Source organism: Hippopotamus amphibius, unplaced genomic scaffold, assembly GCF_030028045.1.
Source record: "Hippopotamus amphibius kiboko isolate mHipAmp2 unplaced genomic scaffold, mHipAmp2.hap2 scaffold_456, whole genome shotgun sequence".
Taxonomy (NCBI): Eukaryota; Metazoa; Chordata; class Mammalia; order Artiodactyla; family Hippopotamidae; genus Hippopotamus; species Hippopotamus amphibius.
The window spans coordinates 27,784-38,359 of record NW_026648563.1 but is presented as its reverse complement, the minus strand read 5'-3'; the positions used below and the strand labels follow the sequence as shown (position 1 = coordinate 38,359).

Below are 10,576 nucleotides of genomic sequence, written 5' to 3'. Positions count from 1 at the left end.
TTCACTTAGAGAGAGAGAGAGAGAGCTCAGTGACGAAATACATAAAGAGGAGAAAGACGAGCTATCATGTGATCCAGCAGTCCCAATCCTCGGGACACACCCGGGAAAGAGAGAAACTATACCTTGAAAAGAGACATGAACCCCCATGTTCACAGCAGCACTATGTGCTATAGCCAAGACATGGAAAACGTACTGTGGAATATTACTCAGCCATCAAAAAAGAATGAAATAGTGCCATGTGCAGCAAAAAGGATGGACCTAGAGAAGATTACACTTAGTGAAGTAAGTCCAACAGCGAGGGAGAGAGATATGTGGAATCTAAACAATCATACCAATGAATCTATGTGCAAAACAGACACAGAGTCACAGACGTAGAACACAAACTGATGCTTACCCAAGGCGAAAGGGAGGAGTGGAAGAATAAGTTGGGAGCTGCGATGAACAGACACACCATACAATATAGAAAAGAGATCAAGTAACGAGGATGTAGAGAATAGCACAGGGAATAAGAGTCAGTATCTTCTGGTACCCCATTATGGAAATAAACCTGAAAATACATCATCTATGGAAAATAGTATCTCCCTGCTGTGCACCTGAAACTAACACACTACTGTCAATCAACTATACTTCCACTACTGCAGCTACTACTCTACAGAAAGGAAGGAAGGAAGGAAGGAACGACGGAAGGATGGAAGGAAGGAATGTAGGGAGCGAGGAAGGGGTGGAGGGAGGGAGGAAGGAAGAAGCAAAGAAGGAAAGACAAATGAAAGAAAGAAAAACCAAGCAAGCAGCAAAGGAAGAAGCAAGCAAGCAAGGAAAGAAGGAAGGAAGGATAGAAGCAAGAAATAAAGGAAGGAAGGAAGGAAGAAGGAAGGAAGGAAAGGAAAGGAAAGAAAGAAAAAGCAAGCAAGGAAGAAACGAAGAAAGACAAAAGAAAGAAGGACAGGTGAGCTGTCATATGATCTAGCAATCCCAATCCTCAGTACACATCTGGAAAAGACAGAAGCGCTAATTTGAAAAGATGCATGCACCCTCATGTGCATAGCAGCACTGTGTGCCATAGCCAAGACGTGGAAAACACCCAAGTGCTCATCAACAGATGGCAGTCGCAAGAAGATGTGCTGTACGTGCACGCCAGTGTTCACTGCAGCACTATTTACAAGAGCCGGACGTGGAAGCAACCTAAATGTCCATCAACAGGTGAATGGGTAAAGAAGATGTGGTACATATACGCGATTGAATATTACTCAGCTGTAAAAGGAACGCAGTTGGGACATTTGTCGAGACATGGATGGACCTAGAGACTGTCATACAGAGTGAAGTGAGTCAGAAAGAGAAAAACAAATATCGTGTGTTAACACATGTAAGCGGAATAAAGAAAAACGGTACCAATCAACCGGTTTGCAAGGCAGAAATAGAGACACAGATGTAGAGAACAGACATATAGACTCCAAGTGGGGAAAGGGGGGCGGGGGGTTGTGGTGGGATGAACTGGCAGGTTGGGATTGCCATATATGCATTACTAATAAGAAAAGAAATATCAAATTGTACACTTTCAATATATGCAGTTTATCGTATGTCCATTGTGTCTCAGTAAAAGCTCTTAAGGAAGAAAGAAAAAGAAGATGTGCTGCATGTGGAGTATGCAACATTACTCAGCCATAGAAAGCAATGAAACCTTGCCATTTGGCGCAACCTGGATGGTCCTAGAGAATATTACACTTAGTAAAGTAAGTCTGACTGAGAAGGATAAAGGTACGTGGAATCTAAAAACGGCAACGAAGTGAACCTTTGTGCAAAACAAAGAGAGACTCACAGACGTAGAAAACACACGTGTGGTTACCCAAGGGGAAAGTGTAGGGGAGGGACATATTTGGAGGTGGGGTTGGGGTTAAAGGAGAGGCAACAGTATCCCTAAAGCAGAGAAGCAGCAAGGATTTTACTGCCTAGCACCGGGAACTAGCTTCATATCTCCTAAGAAACCGTACTGGAAAATAACCTGAAAAAGCACATTTCACTGAATCGCTTCGCTGTACACCTGAAACGAACACAGTATTGTAAATCAACTCTACTTCTACTTAGCTAGGACACAAACAAACAAACACAAACAATCCAAACAGATCAAGGAGGCCACCGGGAGAAATGCAAGCGTAGGATCTTTGACAACGTAGGAATTGGAAAGGATCAGGGAAGGAGTGGGGAGATAGGGGGTGGGGTGGGGGTGTTGGGTGGAGTAGCGGTGGTGGTGAGGGCGCGGCCTGAGGTGGTGGTGCTGTCCGGAGCGGCCATGATGCTGTCGGTAGGAGGAGAGGTTCAGGGGAGGGGGGGTGGTCGTGGGGGTGGTGACGGTGGTGGTGGTACTAGTGGTGGAGGAGTGGGCGGTGTTGGAAACATATTTCTGCTGAGGGACAAAACATGAATACAGAGTGCGGTTTGCCATGGCATCGTGGACTTCTCTTGAACTCCTCGTGCAAGACAGTGCTTCGGGGACTCTCTAGGACAATGGGCTGTATCACTGCCCGAGGTGGCACCTTCCTTGCTGCTGGTTGTGCAAACACGGTATCGTTTTCGGAGTGTGGGCAGAGGGAGCCAGAGAGCTTGGAGAGGTGGTGAAAGGTGAAGAGATGGGGCGCGCCGGTGCTAGTGTGGGGTATTGCTTACGGGGCAAGGAGTGACGCAAGTGTGGGGTCAGGGTGAGGAAGAGCACAAGCCCAAGCAAGGTGTCCGGGCGCAAGAGTGGCGGAGCGCGCGAGGTGTCCGGTGGTGGAGGCTTGGCTCCGCAGTGTGTGTCGGGTGGGGGGGGCGTCCGCGTGGGAAGGACAGGCCGGCAGGTGCGGTGGAGAGCTGCGGGTGGGAGCGAGCTGTGGCAGGCCCGGTGCCTTGGGCGTGGGAGCGGGGACGCCTAGCTCCGCTTTGGGGCTGCGGGAACCAAAAGGCGACGCTGCGGCTGCATGGGCCGGGAATCGAACCCGGGCCTCCCGCGTGGCAGGCGAGAATTCTACCACTGAACCACCCATGCACCGAGGGCGCCCGGCGCCCGATGCTGCCCCAGCGCTGCTCGCAGCCAAGAGCCCGATGCTGGGCGCCGCTCGCCCGAGGGCCTCTGCTCCGTTTGCGCAGGAGGCCGACGGCCCACCCCAGTGACAGGCTCCGGGCACGTGGGCGACCCCAGGGCGCCAGGCGGTCGAGAGGACAGAGGGACGGAGGGACGCAGGCGGGCTCGGCCCATCCTGCGCTTTCTCTGCCGTCCACGGCCGCCGCGAGGCTGTCGCTGTCGCCAGAGGAAGCCAGGAGCGGAAGCAGCCAGACCCGCGCCCAAATCGCAGGCAGGGCCGGCGAGGCGAGGCGAGGCGCGGCGGCTGCGGCTGAGGGCCGAGTTTCGTCTCGGTGACCGCCAGGTCCCGACCCCAAGTCCCTCTGGCGGCTGGCTTTCTTGCCGCTGCGGGGCGGGCGAGGGCGGCCAGGGGTGGGGGTGGGATGGGAGTGGGGCAGGCATCGGAGCTCGCGCGGGGCCGGGGCCGCGAGCGCCGGAGATGGGCCCCCGGGAGCGCCGCCGCCACCGAGCAGACGCTCAGGCCCAAGGACCACAGGTGCCTGGGCCTCGCTGCTGCGCTCTGGCCCAGCCCTCTCCCGAGGGGTCCCGCTCTGAGGCGTTGGTCGTGAGAGGAGCGACGCGCCAGGGTGCGGTTAGGTCCGGCCGGGGCAGCGGCTTCCCCGGGCAACGTGCGCTGTGGCGCCCAAGGGGGTGGCCCGGGCTGAGGGCCGGACGACTGTGGGCGGGTGACGGGGCGTCCAGGGCGCGCGCTCTCTCCTCGCTGGAGCACTCTTCCCGGGAGCGACTCCTGCGCCAGGCCTCCTGCAGGGAGGGCCCGGTGGTCCCTGGCCCAGCAGGAAGCTGGGCTGCCTGCGTGCTGGGAGGCAGGCAGCTGTGGCCCAGCCGAGGCCCCAAGGCCAATACGCACCGAGGGCACGCACCCCAGGCCGGCAAGACGGCGTCGGCCACCTCCGCGTGGCTGTGGGGGGAATGGAATGGGCAGGCGGGCCGGCGGGGCTGGCGCAAGGGACAGGATGTTGGACGGAGGGAGAGCTGCTGGTGGCGGACGTGGCAGCAAGGCTGTGAGAGTGAGCCCGCTGTTCACCAGGCAGAAGTCGGGCAGGCGGAAGGCGGGCGAAGAGTCGAGGGCTTTGCACCCGCGTCTGGTGTGTGTGTGTGGCGGTGGCGGGGTGCAGCGGGTGCAGTGGGAGTGGGAGCGAGGGACGGAGGGCGGAAGGAAGGAAGGGAGGGAGGGAAGGAGAAAAACTAGCAGCAGCAGCAGCAGCAGCAAGCAAGCAGGTGAGGAAAGATGTGGTGCGAAGGACTGAAGGTTGGTGGTGTGGGTGCAGGTAGGAGGGGGCGTACTGGCTGGGCGGGAGGGCGTGTGTCCGGGAGGCTTCCAACGGGGCCATTTCTGCCAAGCCCGCGGGCGGGTGGGCAGGAAGCGCGGCCGTGGCGGAGAGGGTCCCGCGTGTGAGAGGCACGGATGTCCGGGCCTGAGTTTGGAGAGGCCGCAAGAGTGCAGTGCGCCAACGGAGAGGAAGGCGGTCAGGGGCTGCCAGAGGGACGGGTGCGTTAGTGGGGCGGGCCAAAAGTCTGGCTTGTCAGGAGTGGGATTCGAACCCACGCCTCCAGGGGAGACTGCGACCTGAACGCAGCGCCTTAGACCGCTCGGCCATCCTGACGGCGGGCCGGAGCGGGCGCGTCGCCGCTCGGCTGGCTGGGACCCGCCGCGACGCCAACAGCGGTGCCCTTGGCTGGACGCGGTGCTCCGCGCCAGGCGGGCGGCCGTCTGGCTGAGCAACGCACCGGGCGCGCGGTGGCCGACGGCGAGCGAGGCCTGCCGACGCGCCTGCCTCCGGCGCGGTGGCGGCCTCGCCCACCCCTGGCCCCGGACCGCGCCCGGCCGCGTCGGGCCAGCGCGTGCCGGCAGCACCCTCCCGCACCTCTCTTCGCCGGACGTGGCACGGCGCACGCCCAGGCCCTCCTCGAAGCCTCGCTTGGCCTGTCGGGCCCCCGCACCCGGCGCGATCCCCGCGTTGGAGGCAACAGGCAGCGCGCACTGGCAGGTGTCAGCGCCACGCGGGTCCGCGTCCCTGTCGGGGCCCGGGGGCTGCTGCTTTGGACGACGCGGTTGGTTTGGTGTCGGGTCGGGTCGGGCACGCGCCCGGCGCCCGTGGTGGGCAGAGGGCAGAGGGAGGCACCGGCAGGCAGCCCAGAGCGGCCGGGCGCCCCGGCGGTCGCCGCCGTCCTCGTTAGTATAGTGGTGAGTATCCCCGCCTGTCACGCGGGAGACCGGGGTTCGATTCCCCGACGGGGAGGCAGCACGCCCTCTTTTTGATGGCCGGCGCCGCGCTCGGTCCTGCCGCCGGGTCCCCAAGGGCCCTTCTCCTCCCGTCGCCGTCCGCCCTCCAGCGAGGCCAGCGCGTGCCTAGCCTGCCCGCCCTGCACCCCCTGCAGCCCTCCAGCCCTTCCTCCTCGCCGGGCGCTCGGTCGCCACGGCGAGCCAGGGCCTCCTCTCGACCCCACAACCGCCCGAAGACATCGCGGCCCGTCCGAAGGGCCGGCCTCACTGGGCTCCTTGCGGAGCGCCGCACAGCCGCGCAGCTCTGCACAGCGGGCGGGCCGGGTGGGTGGCGGATGAGCGCCGTCCCCTGTCGGTGCGGGAGGCGGCCTGGCCCCGCGCCGGGGGGAGAAGGGCCTTGGGGAGCCAGGTGCTGGAGGACGCGTCCCCCGGGGTGGGGGTGAGGGCGGGGGCGGGGGGTGGCCCGCGGCGTGAAGTCGAGGCCCGGGAGCAGCAAGGCAGCGAGAGCGCCCCCCTGAGGCGGTCGGGCCGGTGGACTAGGGCAGCTGCGGAGAGCTGGCGCGGCTGGGGCTCCGGGCGGTCGTTGGTGTCGCCTGTGGCAGCACGGAGCTGCCGGCTGGCGGGGCGTCGGGGCAGGGCTGCTCCAGGCGGCGGAGGCGGCGGAGGCGGAGGAGGGGGAGGAGGGGGAGGAGGACCAGGAGGAGGAGGAGGAGGGACAGGAGGAGGAGGAGGAGGACGAGGAGGAGGAGACGGCGGCCGAGGCGGCGGCGAGAGTGCGGTCGGGCGAGCCCGGGGCCGGCGTCTGCGGGCGGCCCGGGCTGTGCAGCGTTGGTGGTATAGTGGTGAGCATAGCTGCCTTCCAAGCAGTTGACCCGGGTTCGATTCCCGGCCAACGCAGTGGGCCGACCTTTTGCCGAGCTCCGCGGGCCTCGGGCCCCGGGCCTGGGAGGGAGAGCCGGGAGCGGGGAGCTAGCTGGCCCTTCGCGGCTTTTCGCGTGTGTGCGAGAAGCAGGCGCGCAGTGTTTTGCGGCTGCGGCCAGCAGGAAGAACGCGAGGGCACGTGCGTTGCCAGGAGCGGCGCGGGGACTGGACTTGGGGGAGCCGGGTCTTGGCGCCGAGGTGGCGCGGCGCGGGCGCTATGGGGCGAGGAGCAGCGAGTGGCAGGCCTGGCGCTCCCTGGTGGTCTAGTGGTTAGGATTCGGCGCTCTCACCGCCGCGGCCCGGGTTCGATTCCCGGTCAGGGAAGCCCTTCTTCTGCCTCTCGGCCTCCCACCGTCCCGCGCCCCCTTTTAGCCAGCCCACGCTTGCTCCGCCGCCTCGGAGCCCCGCCAGCAGCCGCCCGCCACCGTCCACCTCCAGCCCAAGCCCTGCCACGCAACCCTTTTGGCCGCACTGGAGCGCTCGCCCACGCCAGGCCCTCCACATCCCGCCTCCTCCTTCTCGGACCCTTGCCTCAGCCCCAAACACGACTGGCCGGGGCAGCCTCTCTCCCCGCCGAGGCTGTGGCCACGAGCAAACGCCCCCACCTGCGTTTGGACTCTCCGGCAGCACGACTTCTGCCACGACGCATCTCACAGCTGACGACCCAACCCGTCTTCCTTCCTGAGGGGCTGGTGTTGGTGCTGCTGCTGCTGCTGCCTCCGCTGCCCCTGGTGGCGGCGGTGGCAGTCCTGGTGTGGTGTTGGGGCTGGAGCCGCTGCTGCTGCTGCTGCTGTTTGTGGTAAAGGTGGTGGTGGTGGCGGCGGTGGTGGTGATGACAGTGCGGGTGGGGCGGGGGGGTGATGGCAGTGCGGGTGGGGATGGGGGTGGGGGTGGGGGTGCGGATGGCGGTGGGGGGGGGTCGGCATGGAGGGGTGGGGGTGGAGGGTCCCGTTGAGTGCCAGCACCTGCGACGCGGATCCATCGGGAAGGTGCAGGAGAGGGATCTCCATCTCCAAGTCGGGCCACTTGCAGGGACTCCGGCCGCTTACTCGTGGGCCAGGTCCTGGACTGCCTGTGACTCCCGTGGCCCGGTGGTGGGCTCCAAGGGCGTCCTGGTCTTGAGCGGGCCATGGGAGCAGAGAGGCGGACCAAGGCACCCCGGAGGCAGAGATGTGAAAATGAATCCAAACACGTGCCAGGAGTTACACCGCCAGGCAGTGGAAGTCAGAGCGCAGGCAGATATCGGAGGTCAGCTGTGAAGACGGAGCCAAGCAGGTGGGATGCGGTGGAAGCAGATGCGTGACAGGGTGGACCACCAGCTAATATCGCATTCCAGGTGCGTGACCAACGCTCTCAACCCTATCACAGTGAGGCAAGAATGTGACCGTGCATACGTCCCTCCCTCCCCCAGAGCAAAGACACACACCCACGTGCGCGCGCGCACACATACACTGCTCCCCTAGACATGACTTCTCATGGTTTCCCATTCTCACCATTACTGTCTGTCTATCCAGGATATGCGCTGTCCTCCTTCGCAGCCCGTCCTCACCTTCTCCTAAGGATTCTCCCCAAGGTAAGTCCTCAGTCCCCATGCAGCCCAAGCTTGGGCACCTCTGTCGCCAAAGGCTTTAACGTCTGCTCACAGATTGTTTCCTTCAGAGGCAAACGGGGCAGCCGGTGACGTGCACCGACCTGCCGTGGTGGTGTCACACTCGGTGCATTTGGACAACTGCAGGTCCCCTGTGGAAAGGAGCAAGAGTGGGCAGATGGGGCTTCCCATCACCGCAGGAAGTTTCCTCGGTGGCCTTGCTGGTACCTTGGGGGCTGTGTGACAGCGCGGGAGGAAGGTGTTCGTGGCCGTTGGTGGTGGTCACCCCATATGGATTAGGGAACGGAGCAAAACAGCCCTGTGGAGAGAGGGTGGTGGTGAGCCGCTTGCTGGGAGGTGGGAGGAAGGGCCTGGGGTGTCTGGGTGGAGCAGGGGCGGGCACGGAGGTATTGGGCTTGCAGGGACCTGGCCGGGAGAGCTGCTGGCCACTCAGGCAGAGGCTCTGCAGAAGCTTGGGACGGTGGTGGCACCGGTGCTGGTACGTGTGTGCGGGTAGGTCAGATCTGGGGTACGGGGGGAGCTGGAGTAGCAGGGGGTCTGAGGAGCGCTGGCGGAAGGGAGACTTCCAGGCAGGGCGTGTGAGAGTCGGGCCTGGGGTACAAGGGTGTGGTGCGGGGTAGAGTGGGCCGAGCCTGCCGGCTAGGAGGAAGGGCGGGTGGCAAGCCGGGTATGTGAGTGGGCTGTGGTGCGAGGAGGATGGTGGGAGAGGACGCCATCGGGGCAGGGTGGTGGGTGAGCTTGCCAGACTGGTGCGCTGTGCTGCAAGGCGGTCAGGCGAACCACTGGGCTGGGACTGGGGGCGGTGGGTAAGAAGCAGGCAAGAGAGAAACAGAAACGCGGGATGCGACAGGGGCGAGGTGTGGTCCGAATGGGGTGGGGGCGTTCTACTGCCCCAGAGACATAAATCGCCTGTCATCAAGAGAAAACATCCAGTCTCATGTGAGTGTGATTGCGTGGGGCTGGGGGTGGGGGTAGGGGTGGGGGTGGGGGTGAGGGTGGTGGTTCAGATTTCAAGAGGCCAAAGGAGAGCTTCCATATGATCCAGCAGTCCCATTCCTGGGTACGTGCCCGGAAAAGACGAAACTCTAATGCCAAACGATACGAGTACCTCCATGTTCGCAGCAGCATTATGTGCAATAGCCAAGGTGGAAAGCACACAACCGCCCATCAGCAGACGGCTGGCACAAGATGTGGTATCTGTGTAGCATGGATTATTTCTCAGCCATGAGGAAAAAGAATGAAATATTGCCATTAGCCACCACAAGGATGGTCCCAGAGACTACTAGACTTAGCGAAAGACGTCCGACAGAAAAGGACAAGATATGTGGAAACGAAAACCTATTACACATGAATCTATGGGCGAAACAGACTCACAGACACAGAAAACCAAATGATGGTTCCCCAAGGGGAAAGGGAGACGTGGAGTCATAAATCAGAAGCTGAAAGGAATGGATACACACTACTATGTGTGAGGGAGAAAGCAGCAAGGATATACAGAATAACTCGGGGAATAATAGTCACTACCTTCTAGCAAACTGCACTAGAAATCAAGCCGAAAAAATATTAGCCATGGAAAATAGTCTCCCTTTGCTGTGCATCTGAAATGCACACGATATTGTTCATCAGCTGTGCTCCCCAAGCACAAGTACATAGAAGTAAATCACTAATCACTTAGAGAGAGAGAGAGATCAGTGACGAAATACAGAAAGAGGAGAAAGACGAGCTATCATGTGATCCAGCAGTCCCAATCCTCGGGACACACCCGGGCAAGAGAGAAACTATACCTTGAAAAGAGACATGAACCCCCATGTTCACAGCAGCACTATGTGCTATAGCCAAGACATGGAAAACGTACTGTGGAATATTACTCAGCCATCAAAAAAGAATGAAATAGTGCCATGTGCAGCAAAAAGGATGGACCTAGAGAAGATTACACTTAGTGAAGTAAGTCCAACAGCGAGGGAGAGAGATATGTGGAATCTAAACAATCATACCAATGAATCTATGTGCAAAACAGACACAGAGTCACAGACGTAGAACACAAACTGATGCTTACCCAAGGCGAAAGGGAGGAGTGGAAGAATAAGTTGGGAGCTGCGATGAACAGACACACCGTACAATATAGAAAAGAGATCAAGTAACGAGGATATAGAGAATAGCACAGGGAATAAGAGTCAGTATCTTCTGGTACCCCATTATGGAAATAAACCTGAAAATACATCATCTATGGAAAATAGTATCTCCCTGCTGTGCACCTGAAACTAACACACTATTGTCAATCAACTATACTTCCACTACTGCAGCTACTACTCTACAGAAAGGAAGGAAGGAAGGAAGGAAGGAAGGACGGATGGACGGAAGGAAGGAATGTAGGGAGCGAGGAAGGGGTGGAGGGAGGGAGGAAGGAAGAAGCAAAGAAGGAAAGACAAATGAAAGAAAGAAAAACCAAGCAAGCAGCAAAGGAAGAAGCAAGCAAGCAAGGAAAGAAGGAAGGAAGGATAGAAGCAAGAAATAAAGGAAGGAAGGAAGGAAGAAGGAAGGAAGGAAAGGAAAGGAAAGAAAGAAAAAGCAAGCAAGGAAGAAACGAAGAAAGAAAAAAGAAAGAAGGACAGGTGAGCTGTCATATGATCTAGCAATCCCAATCCTCAGTACACATCTGGAAAAGACAAAAGCTCTAATTTGAAAAGATGCATGCACCCTCATGTTC

The 10,576-nt window shown here is 59.8% G+C and overlaps 5 non-coding genes across 5 annotated transcripts; 3 read left to right on the top strand and 2 right to left on the bottom strand.

The window, feature by feature from the left end:
* Positions 1-2,948: 2,948 nt before the first annotated feature.
* Positions 2,949-3,019, bottom strand: TRNAG-GCC (transfer RNA glycine (anticodon GCC)). Its single transcript has one exon. It is a non-coding gene; the product is annotated as a tRNA-Gly (tRNA).
* A 1,617-nt stretch (positions 3,020-4,636) lies between these two features.
* TRNAL-CAG (transfer RNA leucine (anticodon CAG)) lies at positions 4,637-4,719 on the bottom strand. Its single transcript has one exon. It is a non-coding gene; the product is annotated as a tRNA-Leu (tRNA).
* A 564-nt stretch (positions 4,720-5,283) lies between these two features.
* On the top strand, positions 5,284-5,355 carry TRNAD-GUC (transfer RNA aspartic acid (anticodon GUC)). The gene has a single exon. It is a non-coding gene; the product is annotated as a tRNA-Asp (tRNA).
* Positions 5,356-6,164: 809 nt separating this feature from the next.
* On the top strand, positions 6,165-6,236 carry TRNAG-UCC (transfer RNA glycine (anticodon UCC)). The gene has a single exon. It is a non-coding gene; the product is annotated as a tRNA-Gly (tRNA).
* A 276-nt stretch (positions 6,237-6,512) lies between these two features.
* TRNAE-CUC (transfer RNA glutamic acid (anticodon CUC)) lies at positions 6,513-6,584 on the top strand. Its single transcript has one exon. It is a non-coding gene; the product is annotated as a tRNA-Glu (tRNA).
* Positions 6,585-10,576: the final 3,992 nt, after the last annotated feature.